This window comes from Culicoides brevitarsis, chromosome 3 (genome assembly GCF_036172545.1).
Source record: "Culicoides brevitarsis isolate CSIRO-B50_1 chromosome 3, AGI_CSIRO_Cbre_v1, whole genome shotgun sequence".
NCBI lineage: Eukaryota > Metazoa > Arthropoda > Insecta > Diptera > Ceratopogonidae > Culicoides > Culicoides brevitarsis.
Genome location: NC_087087.1, coordinates 14,554,842 through 14,569,274, shown reverse-complemented (window position 1 = coordinate 14,569,274; position 14,433 = coordinate 14,554,842). Strand labels below are relative to the sequence as shown.

The window sequence follows — 14,433 nt, the reverse complement described above, 5'->3', positions numbered from 1 at the left end:
TATTTAATATGAGATCATATTTTGATTCATTCATCGCCGTCAAAAAGTACTCAAGACACGTAAAAACCCTAACAAAAATTTAAAAACAAAAAAAAAAAAATAAACAGAAGTAGCCAGAAATTGACGTGTACAAATTCTTTTCGCTTTCATTGACGCACGTCGAGTAACAATTTGACGTTTTTATTTACTTTTCATTATTTTGTATTTCTCTTATTTGCTCTTCATTTAAAAAAAAACTCTTCAAGTGTGATTCTAACTGAAAAAAATTTCATGTCGATCACACCCAAAAAATCTTGATCCATTCACTTTTTTTTGTCTTTCGTGCCTTTAAAATGCACCCATTCTACCTACAGCTGTGTCTATTTTGAAATAAAAAAAAAACAATTTACAAAAAGAGCACAAAAAGTGTTCAATTCATGCATTGCCATATACTTAAAAATTTTGTTATGATTGCAATGATATTTTTTTCTTTGAACAAATGTCGTGCATTCGAAAAATAAAATTACACTTATCATAAAAATGTCATGCCATAGTTCACTGCTTGCTTGCCTCTTTTTATTATTTATTTTTTTTTTTTACGAAATATGGTTGCTACTAAAAAGAGTTTCATTATTATTAAAATTTTTTATTGTTAATCACAAAAATCTGTGGAACCTCACGAATTTTTCCTTTTGCTGTATTAAAAGTTGTGAATATAGTTCACTGTTTATTTTTTTTTTTATTTCTTTGTTGAAGCATAATTTGTTCACGCATGCCTCTTGTTACATTTCTCTACTCAAAATCAAGTAGTGACTCAGCTTAGCTCGTGAAAACTTGAAACCTGAAATTAGAAGCGTTTGGCCTAATAATTTTTGTTTTTTATTTGCATTTGTCTATTTTCTGTTTTATTATTAGAGTACAAAAGAAGGGCGACGAAAAAGATATTTTTAAAAAGTTTTCGTTTGGAGAAAAAATAATAAATGATATCGTATTTAGGTTTTAACCACGTGGTTTATTTAATTTCATTTTCAATTAATTTTAATTTATTTTTAATTAATTTAAATTAATTCTAAATTAAATTTTAATTTAAATTTTATTTATTTAAAAATTCAAAGCTTTTAATTTTTTAATTAATTTTTTATTAATTTATTAATAAATTTTTAATTTGACATTTTAAATTAAATTTTAATTGGAAATTTTAATTCAATACAATTTATTTTTTAATTTAATTTTCATAAATGGTTCAAAATTTTTAATTAAACAATATTTAATTTCAAAATTATTGTTTTTTAATTTAATTTTCAATTAATTTTTTAATTTAATTGTTATCTCATACAAATTTTTAATTAATTTTAAATTCAAATTAATTAGTTTCAAACTCATTTAATTTATTTTTTTTTTTAATTAAAAACAAAATAAATAAAATTAAAAACAAAATTTAAAATCTTTGAACTTAATATAAAATTAATTTTTAAATATTTAATTTTTTAATTAAATTTTAATTAATTTTAATTAATTTTTTTTAATCTTATTTAATTTAATTTAAACATTTTAATTTTAGTTTAATTTAATTTTTAATTATTTTTTTAAATGTTATTATAATTAAATTTTTAATTAATTTTTTAATTTTAAATTCAATTTTAATTTAATTTGAATTTAATTTAATTTTTTTTTTTTAAATTAAATTTTTGAATTTAATTTTTAAATTTATTTTTAATTAAATAATTATTTTTAATTTTATTAAATTTAATTTTAAATTTAAATAATTTAATTTTAATAATTTTTTTAAACCACGTGGTTTTGTTAATTTCTGAAGCTAATTGAATTTTTCTATTTTTTTTGAAATGCCTTTAAAAATGTTGAAACAAAAAAAGAATGACAAAAAGTCGTTGTTTATCTTCCAGCCAAATCTGATCGCGATAAGTGTTAAATGGTGCATTATGAGTCTTTTATATTTGGCTTAATGACATCTCACGAAGGTGTTTCTCTTATGCAAGTCGTGCTTCATGCCTCTCAAGTAGTTTCTTAGGCAAAACAAAAAAAAAACATGAATTGAGTTGTAGACATCGCTGTTTTTAATGCTGTGAGAGGTGTTCAAAGGTGGTCGTAAATTCCAATTCACTTATCTTGTAACAACGAATCATGCGGGATTTGTTTGAAAATTTATGAGTATCGAGTTATTGAGCATGAGTTAATCACAATGCAAAGGTGTCATCGTTGCAGAAAGTTCGTAACTTTCAAAATTTTGCATAATTGGCAATGTCAGCGATTTTTCTGTATGAAAAGAAATTGCAGTTTTTGTCATATTGCATTAACCAGTAGATGGTTAATGAACTTTTGATTGGCGCGATATGGCGTTTAATGCACCTTTTTGCGTGGTAATGATTTTTTAAAGAGATTTTTGTGGTTTTATCGATTTATAAGTCTTTTTAAAATTTTCTTTAAATAAACAAAAATCCGCTTTATTGTTTTTTTAAGTTTTATAATTGAAGATAAGCTGATGAAAGCTCAATATTATGAACTTAAATATTTGAGTTTAAGCAATTTTATGTAATAGATTGTACTTCGCACCCTTTTTAGGCATGTTAAGGCTTGTTAAAACCATACCTACAGGCAAAATTAAATATGTAAATTAAACAACAGTTTTGAAGTATATTGCGAAGTTTTTTGTAGTTTCTTTATTAGGATCATTTTAAGGTTATTTTTTAAATTTTGGCGCCAAAATCTTATTTTTTATTTTTAAAAGAGTAAAATTGACATTTTTTTCTAAAATAAACGAAATAAATTTTATAAATATCAAAAATAAAAAATATAATAAAAACTTGCTCAAGTTACTTATGTAGTTATTCAAAACAATTTGAGGTTATCTTAAAAATTTTTTGGCGCCAAAATTTAGATCCTTATTTTTTTTGTCAAAATTTTAAAAAATATAATTAAAATTTGCTTAATTTACTCAAAAATTACTTCAAAATAATTTGAGGTTATGTTTAGAATTTTTAAAAATGAAGAAATATCAAAAAATGAAAAATTGAATTAAAATAAGTTCAATTTATTTAAAAAGTAGTTTTAAATTATTTGTGGTTATGTTCAAATTTTTTGGCGCCAAAATTTAGATCCTTAATTTTTAATTTTCTTAACACAAATATAACTTTATCTTATAGATAAATATCAAAAAGTGAAAAATTGATTTAAAATAAGCTCAATTCATTCATAAACAGCTTTTAAATAATTTGAGGTTATGTTCAAGATTTTTGGCGCCAAAACTTAGATCGTCAGTTTTTTGTCATTTTTTTTTAAATACAACTTTTATGATCTTTTGAAAAATTTGTAACTTATTTAATGACTTTCAACAATTAATTCTAACCTATTTTCGATACTTCATTTAAAAAAAATAACTCTCATTACCGTCTCATCTCACCTAAATTAAAAACAAGAAAATCCGGAAAAAAATTCATTGAATAACCATTAAAAAATTACTACATTCATTAATATTCATAAATTCGACTCGTGTTAATGCTCAGTGTGAATTTTGTATGAAATCTAGACTTTCGTATGGAAGACGATCTGTTTGTCTGGTTTTCTTTTTCACATAATTTCTTGTTTCTGGTTAAGAAATCGACTTAACATGAATCAGACTTGCAAAAAATACAAAAAAAAAAATATAATAGTGAATAAACACTTTTATTTGCTTTTCTTTTGTGTTCAAGTGTTTGTTATGTTTATTCATCATCATCGTCATCATCATCAGCACTCTAGTTGTTACTTGAATTTCTTTTCCTGAATTATTATTTTTTTTTCTTGTTTCATGAAACTAAGTTAAATTTCTTTGAAAATCGGTTTCATTGACGACGACGAAAAAAAATTGTGGCACGCTATCGAAGGCATTCAAGCATTTTAAAGTGATTTTCAATCGAAAATTATGTGTACCTTACTCGCTTGTCACATGTCCAAGCCATCATTATTTATTATTAACGGGGTAAAAGTCTGTAATTACTCACGAGAAACAGACACAAAAGAGTTGCCGGAGTATGTTTGTGGGTTAATGTAATCGGAGAAAAAGTTTTTTTTTTTTAATTTTTTCCTCTACGAACATCAAAGTAGCTGTAATTATGTCAATGAAGCGAGCGTCAACAAAGTCATGACTCGTCATAAAAAAGGCTTATTATTAACAAATAAAAAATTATCACGGAAATTTTAGTTTTTTTTTTATTATTTAATACCGAGAATTGTCTAGATAAAAATTTATGACTTGGAAATTGCTTTGAAAAGTACAAAATAAGCATGACATGATTAGATTTTTCGATAGTTTATGAGTTTTATATTTTTCAAAGCGACACATTTACAAAAAAAAAACGAGGCAATGAGGAAAAGTTCTGTAACTAATTTTAACGGAAGTTTTTAATTAATGATGTAGTTATTCTGTGTAACGTAGTACTTTGTTGTTCTTTTGTTGCGTTACAAAGTTTCATTCATGCATGTCGTTGACATTTCTTCTGCTGCTACTAAGTATTCTTAGTTACTGAAATGAAATAAGTTCTAAATGGAAAATTCATCGATTTAAGAGTTAATTTTGTCTGTCTGTGATTTTTTTAAACTTTTTATTAAAAATTTTCATGGAAAAAAATTAATATTTTTATAAATAATTAATATATTTCATGAAATTTTTTTTTTTTGCAAAATTTCTTAAAAGGAATTAAAAAATAATAGGTATATGTATTTTGATATATTTTTTTAAATTTATTTTCTATTATTTAATGATAACATGAAAAATTAAATATATTGCAAAAAATTTTCATAAAATATTTTTTTTTATAATTCTTTATTATTTTTAAATTATTTTAAAATTTTTTATAAATGTATTTAAATTATTTATTTATTAATATTTTTATATTTTTTTTAATACTTAAAAATTTTAAAAGAATTTTATAAAATAGTTTTATTAGGTACATTAATTTTTTAATAATTTTACAAAATAAATTAAAATTTTTAAATTCATAAAAAAAATAAAAAAAAAATATTTTCTAAAATAAATATTTGAATATTTGAAAAAAAAATTTCCAAAAATTAATGGTTCCAGCAGTAAAAAAATATTGTTCTATTAATTTCAAAATTAAATTAATTATTAGCAATTTTTATTTTAACGGAAACCCCAACCAATTAATTTTTTTTATAAAAATTATCTACATTACGGTATACCTAAAAATTTTAAAAGAATCTTATAAAATAGTTTTATTATGTACATTAATTTTTTTATAATTTTACAAAATAAATTTAAATTTTTAAATTCATAAAAAAATTTTTAAAAAATTATTTTCTAACATAAATATTTGAATTTATAATTTTTTATGTAAAAAAAATCATTACAAAAGTATTGTAGAAAGTATGAAAAAAATGATTTCATTATAAAAAAAAATATAAAGGTTAAATATTTTTTTGTAGTATTTTTTTTAATTTATTAAATTTATTTTTATTTATGTTTAAGGCCATTAAATTTAATTATTTCATTTATGCAAAAGAAATTCTCAAAAAAACGATAAAATGTCCAGTAAAAATTAAAATTTTCAATATAAGAAATGAATTAACTTTTCATAAAAAATTATCTGAACAAAATTGAAAATTTGATGAAAATTTTTGAGTCCATTTTATTGAAGAAATTTTTTATTTTTTCTCAAATTTATTTTTGCGAAATTTTATTAAAGTTTTGACTTAAAAACTTAAAATAATAAAAGTAAAAATTATTTTAATGTCTTCAATTAACGATTAACGTTCAAAAACGTCAAAAATTTAGTAAAAAAAATTAATTTTTTTTTATTTTTTTTTCTCCCTTTATGATTTTACAAAACTCGGAAAACTCCAAAATAATTCATAAAAATGGGGATTTCATGCGAAAAAAAATTTAAAAATAATTATCAAAGTTTCAAGAAAATGGTAAATTTAATGGCCTAATTTATTTATAATTAATTTTTAATTAGTTTTTATTTAAAAATTTTGTTTTATATTTAGTTACAAAAAGACGAAAAATGCCGCAATATTTATTTCAAAAAAATTAAAAAAAAAAATTTTTAATTTTTATATATTAACATAAATTAAAATTAAAAAATCTTATAAAATAATTTTTTATATATATTTTTTTTAATTTTTTTTTATTTTTAAATTGTAATAAATTTTATTAATTTTTCAATTGAAAAAAATTAAAACAAATTTCATGTTAATATTACAAATTAAAAATATTCTTTTAAAATAATTTTATTATATAATTTTTTTTAATTTATTTTTTTTTAAATTATACTAAAAAATTTTTTGAGAAAAATTTTAAGAATTTGTGATTTGTTTTTCTTATGTTAAAAATAAATTTATAATTTTTTATGCAAAGAAAATTATTAAAAAATCATTTAAAAAATACACTTTCATCATCTTTTCCCACATCGCTAAAAATCCCTTTTTAAAGATTTTTTTCACACATCGCATGAATTCACCTATGTCATCTAACGGCACTTCTTCATATAATAGACATTATCTCTCTTAATTTACCATTTTTTTTTATACAAACTAATTATCAACTTCTTCTCACACATTTTCTACTCTCTCACAACATTTTTTTTCTCTTTAATGTAAAAATAATAATAATTATTATTCAGTAATTTTATTTTCTGTATAAAAATTTTCTCGTCAGAACTTGCGAATTTTTATAACGGAAATGCACGGATTTGACTTCAAGTTGTGTGTATTTTGTTTCTTGCTCCGCAGTTATTATGCAAATTTTTGTTATTTGTTATTTTCACAGTGAACTGATCAAGAGTTTTTATTGTTTCGCATGTAAAAGATGCGATGTTATTTATTTCTCGTTGTAGAAGCGAAAAAAAAAGTATAAACAAGTCATAAATAATTCATAAACAAACTTTATATTTTATAATGAAGCAGAAAATTGATATTATTGCGAAATGATTCATTTTTTTTTTTTTAATTTAAAGAAGACCTTCTACATTTTTTTTTCAACCCTCGCTCCTAAGCTTTGTAAAGTGTGACCCAGTTTTTTTTTGCATCGCGCTAAATATGGAAAAATTCCTTGAAAGAATGTTTATTTTAACCCCACAGTCCTTTTTCTATCCGAACACAATTGCAGCATATTTGCACATCAATGCAGTGCGAGGAATGCAAACACACATCGACGTCAAAAGAGAGATGCATTATTATGGATTTTATTACTACAACAACAACAAACTGCATGCAATGCCATTACACGCATGTGCATGACGAATAAAATTCTCTTTTATAGTTTTATAGTTTTTCTATCCGTGTGTATTATTCTATGATTATTATTATTTTTTTTACAATTATAGACGTAATGTGCCACCCTTTGCTGCTGCTGCTGCCGTAATAGACTGGAATGGAGTGATACTATTCAAAAAAATGAGAGAGAGAGGTCTATTCAATTATTTTCAATAAATATAATAAAAATGTGCAACGTGCTTTTTTTGCAGTAATGACTTTATTATTGATGGCGGAATTTAATTTGAAAAGGCATTCGTGATAGTTTTTGTTTGAGTTTTTTTTTATTGAATAAAAGAGTTGAATGAAAAAATTGCCGCTAGAGGGCACTTTTGTAAGTAAAATTATTCTATAGAATAACATTTTATCGAAAATTCAATACTTGTTAATTTTTCTAATATTTTTTTTTACCAAAAAAATACTTCAGGTTTATTAACATATTTAATTATTTAAGAAAAATTCCGCTAGATGGCACTTTTGTTAAAAAATTTGTTATTGTAAAATTAAAAATTTATTCAAAATTCAAAAATTTCTTAAATTTTTACAATTTTTGTAATAAATTTGAGATATCAAATACTTCAGGTTTATTTCAAAAATTTAATTTTTTAAAAATTGCCGTTAGATGGCACTTTTACTTTGAAAATCATAATGAATGAACATACATAGTAATTACAATTTTACTATTTTATAAGTCGATTGAGTCTTTTTTGGTCAAATATCAGTTTAGAAGCGCTTTTAGAACTTGTATTAAAGAACATTTGCCGCTAGAGGGCACTTTTAATAAGAAATTTTTAATTATTTATTCCTACAGATTGTAAATTGTGGTATTTTTTTTAAAGAATTTATATAATTTCTAATTTTTAATTAAAATTAAATACGAAATTATCCCTAAAACTCATATTTCATTGCAAAAAATATTTACAGCGCCATCTGTTTTTAGCATTTTCTAGTCATGTGCAAACTCTATTGACTTAAGTTTGCAAGTTCAAAGAGAAATTTTTCAACTAAATTTTATTAATTGATCTTAAAATTTGCATTTTTTGCCCAAATACTTGTTTATCGGTCAAAATTTAAGCATCTGTCAAAATTAATAAATAAGTGACATTTTGAGGTTTGAAGCTTTAACCTGCTTCAATTAAGACAAAAATTTTAATTTTTTATGTCAGAAAATTGCCTGAAAAGTATTAAGAGATCTTTCCTAAAAAATTCTAATCGCAAGACGCCATCTTGTGGCTAATCCAGGAACTAAAAAGTAAAGATCTGATTTCAAATAAATTCGAAATATCTCAAAACTGAAGTTTTCATCCAATTTTGATTTCTCTGAGGGTCTTGTTCTCTCTCAAGTTTTATAAATTGAAAAAAAAAAAATAAAAATTATCTTTTATCACGTACAGAAGAACGCCATTTTATAAATTTACTTTTTAAACGACTTTCCATCAATTTCCCTTCAATCTCTTTATTCTGTGACGCAAAACAACCCACGTCGACACTACGTTTTTTTCCACGACAATAAATAGAGGAAAAAACGCTGCTTATTATTCGAATCATTCCAACTATTCAATAAATTTGCAATAACTCTTGAAATGGAAGTAGATTAATGCGAGCTTAGCTACGTCTCCCATATACCGACAGAAAAAAATTGCATCGGAAATTTGATTATTATTATATATTTTTTTTTCGATATTATTATTGAAATGAATGAAATAATGACAGTCGATTTGCGGTCTTTAGTTTTGCTGCTATAAAGAGCGATGACATTTTGGCAGCACAAAAACTGAAACTTTTTGTCGGTCTTTGAGGTTTTTTGTGTCTGTTGAACGAACATTGAACTTGAAATTTCATTTAAATTTCTTATCTCTTGATCTGTCTTGATAACGCAATTTTTTTTTAAAAGTCATCCGACAAAAAATAATTATTTAAAAAATTGCGCAAAATTACTGAGAACTGTTCAAGTGTGAAAATTCCCGAGAATTGCAAATAAATAATTGACACTTCTTTGTAACTTTTTTTTTTAACAATTTCGCAAAAATGTCTTTCTTGAGTGATGATGAGTAAATCAATAAACCTTGAACTTTTGTTAGACACAAAATTCCGGGAATTCACTCAAAATGTCAATTATCGTCATGAAATGCGCGATAACAGTGGAAATGGATGAGTAGCTGCCTGAACAACAACAACGAACGATAATAACAGCAATTTAATGGTAAAAATTATTATAAAACTGTCCTGAATATTCAATATGTTTATATAGATATCAAGGTTAATTTGTTGTCATGAATGTGACGTGACGTGTTGTGAGTACAAGTACAGCTGTTCATACACACTTTTCACATAGTCGTACACATGGAACAGGTAATTTTGAGTGATATCTGTCCGGAAACGATAAGATAATTTTTTTTAAAAGCGATTTGAACTAATTTTTGATTGTTAAAAATCTCTCTTTTTATCAAAAAATGACAAATTTTTGTTTTGTTTTTAACGACATTGCACTCGAAACAATCAACTTTTTATCGCAATTTTGTGTTATTTATTTACTCGTAGACGACAAAAAATTGTCTCATGAGAAAAAAGACAAATATTTTTGTCTGATAAATCTTGATCTTGTTAGATTCGCGTGAAAAGACGTAAAAAAGTGGGCAGCTGACGTGTCTTTTAATCAAATTTTGAGGTAGTTACAATTCGCAAAAATGTTATTAATTTTTTAAAAAAATTTCTTTGATTTTTTTGTAAAATATAATAAATTCTATTTAAAAAAATAAAATTTTAATAAATTTTTATCAAAAAAATTTTTCTTGTAAAATTTGATAAAATTTGAAATTTTTTAAAAAAATAAAATTTATAATGAGTAAAATAATAAAAAATTTTTATCAAAAAAATTATTAATTTTCAGTTCAAACCGTTTGTAGAAATTTAGCGGTTTATCGATTGAACCGCTAAAATTTGAAAATCGCTTTTTGCTAATTCAAACTTTTAAAAAATATTTATGAAATGAGTAAAATAATTATAAAAAATTTTTATTTTAATAAGTTTATTTTTTTTTAAATTTTATTTTAATAAAAAAATAAATAAAAAAAATAATTATTTTAAAAATGATTTAAATTTAAATTTAAAAAATTAATAAATAATAAAATTTTAATATAAAATTTATTTTCTAAATTATAAAAGAAAATTTAAAAAAAATATATTTTATCAGTTTAATGCTCGAAAAGAAATTTATAATTTAAGAAAAAAAAATTCGAAAATTACGTAAATTTCGAAATTTTTTCATTTATTTTCTATTAAAAATAAATAATAAAAATTTTATAAAACAAAATATTTATTTTTTTTACCTAAAAATTTTAATTTTTAATTAAAAAATTTATTTACTTTTAAATTTTAACAAAAATTTTTAAGTAAATATCAATTAAAAAAATAAATATTCGTTAAAAATTTGAAAATCGCTTTCCGCTAATTCAAATTAAAAAAAAAGTTTTTACTTAAAAAAATTCTCATTAATCACCAATATGCTACACTTTTTCCCATTAGTCCTGCCTAAATAGACGTAATAATAATTCAAGATTAAAAATAGAATTGTGTTTTTTTATTTATTTCTTGTACCCAAGGCTCTATGTTAAAACATCAGGTCAATATTCTATAAAAAAAAAATAAAATTGTACTTTAACATCTGATGATTATTTTGCAACCCACTCACAATTATTTTAGACAGAAAACGATGCTACATTTCAAAATCCAGACCAAAAATATCAATGAATCTGAGTTTAAAAACAAATTTATGTAATAATGACGCCAAACTACGGATAAAAAGTAGTTCATCATGATTAATGTATGCGCAACGAAACCGTAGATACACGAAATAAAAAAAAAACATCTGAAATAAATAAAAGAAACAAACTTTGAAGATGTAACAGTGTTGTGATAATGTAACGGTAAATTACGTACGGAGCACGTGTTTATAGGCTCGTACAGGATTTGTCTGGTCCGGTCATTTTTTAATTAAGAGAAATTCCTAATATTTTGCCGGTTTAAATTTTTTTTGACGATATTTTTTTTCGAATCACGTATTTTTACGCATGAATATATCACGTAAAAAGAAAGAAAGGTCGCGACCCTGAAAAAATAATTGTAACGCATGTTTAGCGTAAAATATTCGAGAAATGTGGTTCATTTACCAGCACATGTCTTCGTCTTTTATCTATGTCTAATGAAGATGAAAGCAAGTCCAAATACGGTTTCATGTTTCACTTTTATCATTTTTTTTCTCTTTTTCTACTAGTTTTGCTGATTTAATCACCGTCATTGATTGAAAATGGCGATCAACGTGATCAGGCGTGTTTCTAAGTGAATTTTCAATTATGGTCATTAGTTGGAGATGCGACGCGATGACGAAAACCACAGGTGAGCCATAAATGATCGATTTTTCGTCGTGTGTTCTCAAGGTCGAGTGAGCGGTACAAAAGCACGCGAAAACAAAATTAAGTTGATGATCGGTCATTTTGATAGGCCTTTTATGGGTTTTGCTCGGGTTTTTTTGGGGTGTTTTGAGAAGGAAGATGCGCGTGTGGCCTAAAAATTAGATTTTACGATATAATTTTTGTAACAAAAAATTTTTTAAAAAATTTTTGAGACATATTGAGACAAAAAAAATTGGATAAAAATTTAAATTTAATTTTTTTTAAAGAAAAAAATTAGAAAATGTCTAAAAAATGGTTTCAAATGGTTCAAACTTTATTTTAAAAATTATTAGAAAGTATTAGAGACGCTTTGTTTTTTGTAACCTCTTTATTACTCTTAAAGAAGAAATTCAGATTATAATTTAAAAAAAATTAATAAATTATTTTAATGTATATAGATAATTCTAAAAGAATTTCAAAATCTGTACAAAAAAAGAACTAGAAGTCTTTCTTTTAACATTTATTTTTAATACAGGAAATCTTTAGTATCAGTTCAAATTTTAATGAAAGCTCGTGAAAAATTTGAAAACTAAAACTCAATTGAATGAAAATTAAAAAAAAAAAGATAATAAAAAAAAATAATTCAAAACGAAAAATTTTTAAACCGTTAATATGGCATATTTTTACGACGTCGTACATTTCTGTTTACCCCCCTCCCCCCTCGTCGGAATCCGTCGTAAATTTGATGAACCCCACCCCCCTCTAAACTGCCGACGCCATTAATGGATGACGCCATATTCTAATTTTTGAAAAAATTTTAAATTTTTCTAATTCCGTATTTTCAAAAAGTTTTATTTTAAAATTATCAATTTTGTATCAAAAAATTTAAATTTGAAAACAATTAAAAAAAATTTCTAATATCTAAATTCTTAAAATATTCCAAGCTTTTAATTCAATTTTTAAATCTTTAGCTTTGAATTGTTTCAAAATAGAGTTTTATGCATTTTCTGTCTTTAAAATATTTATATAGAATTCAGTTCTTAGAAGATTTTCTCAGGTTTGAAACTTAAAATTGTTCAAAATTTTTTTATATTTCAAGACAAAAAAAATTGACTTAAACATGAACTTAACAAACTTAAGAGTTAAATTTTAACTTGTGTAAAAGTAAAAAAATGTTTCGACTTAAGAAGGCTTTAAGTTTAAGCTTATGTTCGTCAAAAGTTAACCAGGAAAAAAATCTCATTACTTTGTTTTGATAGAAATTTAAAGAATTTTCTGAATTAAATTAATTAATTTAACTTAAGTCAAATTGAGGTGACTTAAAACTTAAGCTTAAGTCAAATTAATTTTGACTTAAAAGTGTTTTTTGAACCTTAGTCTTAAAATTTTCCTTAAACTTGGAGTGTTCGAATAAAAAAAGTAATTGTGAGGCTTTAAAAGCCTTAAAAATAACTAAAAATGTCATTTAAAGATCTTTAGACTTTCTCAAAATGAAAAAAAAACCCTTTTAAATCTTTTTCAAGTACTTGTTACTTGTTACATCGCGAATTCTCGTCATTCGCAACTCATTCATGCCATATACATATATTCGCACATTCGTTTAATTTTATTAATGATAATCAAAGTACCAAACAAATATTTATAAACATCAAGTAGATAATCGAGCAATTGTAGAATTACGTACGTCAACTCACACATCATCACGAAACAATCGGGTTGGTTAGTTTAGAAGATGCGACATGGTACAAACATTTTTTTTTCGTTGTTTTCACAAATTCAGGTTAAAGTAGATGGTCATGCACAAATGCAGAAAAAAAAATCTTACCTTCACGTCGTCGTCCGATTGTGGTTAGTTTGTAGTAGTTTCTACTACATTTTAGTCGTAAAATGTTTATTTATTTAGATTTATCATTACACAAAAATATATTCTTCGCTACGTGGATGTTACTGTATGGGGGTCTATCTATGGGTTCTGTATGGAGAGACAACTAACTAGTACTATAAGTATGGATGATGCGCTGCGTCGACGATTAATTCTCATACATATTCCTCCTCCGACGTCGAAACATCGACACGGCGACACGTTTCTACGAGAGTATTTTTTTTTTCGGGGGAATATTGTTTACAATTGCAATTTTTCGTTCAATTTTCTTTTTTTTAAGGCAGATTATTTTTGGGGTTTTTTACAATATTTTTTTCAGGTTAGAAAATATCACCCACTATCGTTGTATGTTTTTATTTATTATTTTGATTGCAACTTGTAGGTATAAAATTTCACACTTTTCTTACTTGGTGGTCGTTTTCTTCTGGAATTTCACTTTATCGTCGATTTACACTTTTTCCAGCACTTTACGCTACGTTTTTCGTGTACATGTGAGCGTGAATAATACAAAATATATATGGTTAAATATTAAAAATAATAATAATAAAAAAATTCACAGTCAGTCAGAATACATTTGATTATAAAGCTTGTCGGCATCAGTTCCCGAAATGAACTGAGAAATAAAAGAAACTGTACGGATTTTCTGTAGAATATTAGAGAGAGAGAAATTTTTGTCTCTGTGTTTGTACGTCTATACAGCGCCGTACAAACACTACTTTTCCGTACGACGCTATACCAAATACACCGACTACAATCGATAGTAGTGTAGTGTTGGTAGTAGTCTCTCACGATTCGAGCATGGGGGAGCTACGTGGAGACACCGACATGATTTTTTGCCGTATGTCAACACAACGAATCTCCGTAGTCGTAGGATCAGCTGTGAATATGGAAGAAATATTAATAGCATGTGTT

The 14,433-nt window shown here is 24.0% G+C and overlaps 1 protein-coding gene across 1 annotated transcript in view; it reads right to left on the bottom strand.

The window, feature by feature from the left end:
• The window catches only part of LOC134836184 (extracellular serine/threonine protein CG31145), a 66,052-nt gene extending 51,934 nt beyond the window's left edge, over positions 1 to 14,118 (bottom strand). The window contains exon 1 of the mRNA XM_063851450.1: positions 13,465 to 14,118. The gene's annotated coding sequence lies outside the window, so the exon portion shown is untranslated. The remainder of the gene's footprint in view (positions 1 to 13,464) is intronic.
• Positions 14,119 to 14,433: the final 315 nt, after the last annotated feature.